We start from the raw sequence: 2977 nt of genomic DNA on the forward strand, positions 1-2977 counted from the left end.
CCACTGCTACAAAACCGCCATATAAAAGCCAGACTACGGTTTGCAACTGCACATGGGGACAAAGATCATACTTTTTTGGAGAAATGTCCTCTGGTCTGATGACACAAAAATAAAACTGTTTGGCCATAATGACCATCGTTATCTTTGGATGAAAAAGGGGGAGGCTTGCAAGCTGAAGAACACCATCCCAACCGTGAAGCACGGGGGTGGCAGCAACATGTTGTGGGGGTGCTTTGCTGCAAGAGGGACTGGTGCACTTCACAAAATAGATGGCATCATAAGACAGGAACATGATGTGGCGATATTGAAGCAACATCTCAAGACATCAGTCAGGAAGTTAAAGCTTGGTCATAAATGTGTCTTCCAAATGGACAATGACCCCAAGCATACTTCCAAAGTTGTGGCAAAATGGCTTAAGGACAACAAAGTCAAGGTATTGGAGTGGCCATCACAAAGCCCTGACCTCAATCCTATAGAAAATCTGTGGGCAGAACTGAAAAAGCATGTGCAAGCAAGAAGGCCTACAAACCTGACTCAGTTACACCACCTCTGTCAGGAGGAATGGACCAAAATTCACCCAACTTATTGTGGGAAGCTTGTGGAAGGCTACCCCAAACGTTTGACCCAAGTTAAACTATTTAAAGGCAATGCTACCAAATACTAATTGAGTGTATGTAAACTTCTGACACACTGGGATTGTGATGAAAGAAATGAAAGCTGAAATAAATAATTCTCTCTACTATTATTCTGACATTTCACATTCTAAAAATGAAGTGGTGATCCTAACTGACCTAAGACAGGGAATTTTTACTAGGATTAAATGTCAGGAATTGTGAAAAACTGAGTGTAAATGTATTTGGCTAAGGTGTATGTAAACTTCCAAAAAACTGTATGGTTGTAAGAGATGGGACAAAATGAGTGGCTAATAAGTCTGGCTGCGCAACTGACTAAACTGACTATGTGACTAAACTCAGCAAAAAGAAGAAGAAACTGTATTATACTTTGAAATCAGATTATACTTTGAAATCATTTATTCATCAAATCTACAGAAATGCAATTCCATAGTGTGGAAAAAACAAGTACACCCCTAGCTACAATAGTTTGTAATGCCCCCTTTGGCTGAAATAACTCCATGTAGCCGTTTCTTGTAACTGTCTATCAGTCTCATTTCGACTCAGAGAAATTTTTGCCCATTCTTTACAGTACTGCTTCAACTGTGTCATGCTCAAGGTCTTCTTGCATGCACGGCCCGCTTCAAGTCCCCCCACAGCATTGACAGGATAGAGATCTGGGCTTTGACTTGGCCATTTCATAACCCTCCATTTCTTATTTTTGAGCCATTCTGTTGTTGCTTTGCTTGTGTGTTTTGGATCATTGTCCTGTTGCAAGATCGATGTTCAGTTCAGCTCTCACTTTTTCAAGAATCCTCTGGCACAATATTGAATTCATGGTTGACTCAATGATGGCAAGTTGACCAGGACCTGAGGCAGCAAAGCAGCCCCAAACCTTAATGCCCCGCCTCCATGCTTTACAGTTGGTATGAGGTCCTTTTGTTCAAAGGCAGTGTTTTGTTTTTGCCAAAGATGGCATCTTGCAATGCAGCTAAACAACTCCACCTTTGACTCATCTGTCCAGAACACGTAGTTTTGATCTTTACCCAGGTGTTATCTGTTATCTGGTAAGTCGAGACTTGATATTTTTGAGAGCAGAGGCTTCATCCTTCCTGACCTCCCATGTAGGCCAAGTGTTTGCGCAGTCTCTTTCTCGCAGTTGACCAATGCACTTCGACATTGATTGTGGAAAGAGAGGCATGTAGATCCCTTGATGTTACCCTGGGGTTCTTATGACATATTCTATGACATAGTTTGGTCAGCTCTTGGGCTGAATTTGGTGGGATGGCCTGTCCTAGGTAGATTGCCAGTGGTCTGGAATTTTCTCCATTTGTAGATGACCCATTGGACAGTGGAATGATGTACTTCAAATTGCTTGGAAATGGATTTGTAACCCCCTCCCTGACTCATGGTCATCAATAAACTTTCTTCCAAGGGCCTCGGACAGGTCTTTTGATCTTGGCATGATGAGTTACCACAAACCCATATGGTTAAGACCAAACCAGACCAAGTTTCTAATCTTTATGGAAGGCTGGACCCTCCCAAGTTACTCTCTAATCATTTGCACCTGCTTTGGTGAACCTGCATCTAATTGTAGACATTTTATGTGATGTAAAGGTAGGGGCCTACTAACTTCATAAGGAAATTGCATTTTTGTTTATTTTAGTTGCCTAACATTTTCAAAGTTACATTTTTTGTGTTATTTGTTAAATTGGGTCAGCTTTATCAATGAATGTGGTTGGAATTTAGCTCAAATACCCATGTATCAAAATATGTTAAAATACATTTTAAAAAGACCACTTTCCAGGGGGTGTACTTTTTCACAGCACTGTATAATGTGACCAAGTCAGTCAAACAAGCATGGGTATTTTGCCACATCAAGTCATTTTAAGCATGAACTGGTTGTTGAAAATTGTATTTATTTAATTACTTGTTGTTTATACAGATGAGTACACGCTGTGTCAATTTCAATACACACTCTATAGTCACAAAAGAATGCAGAAATAAGTAAGAGCCTAGCAAACACTCATAGGTGGCAAACTTTTCTCACACATTTCATGAAATACTGTACAGTGCCTTCAGAAAGTATTCACACCCCTTGACTTTTCCAACATTTCGTTGTGTTAGACGGTATTTAAAATTGATTAAATTGACAGTTTGTCTCAGAGGTGGAAAAAGTACTCAATTGTCATACTTAAGTAAAAGTAAAGATACCTTAATAGAAAATTACTCAAGTGAAAGTCGGTACTCTAACCCGGAAGCTTATAAGAAATCCTGCTATGCCCTCCGACGAACCATCAAACAGGTAAAGTGTCAATACAGGACTAAGATCCAATGACACTACACCGGCTCCGGCGCTCTATTAC

The sequence above is a fragment of the Salvelinus namaycush genome, chromosome 15, assembly GCF_016432855.1.
Source record: "Salvelinus namaycush isolate Seneca chromosome 15, SaNama_1.0, whole genome shotgun sequence".
Lineage (NCBI taxonomy): Eukaryota > Metazoa > Chordata > Actinopteri > Salmoniformes > Salmonidae > Salvelinus > Salvelinus namaycush.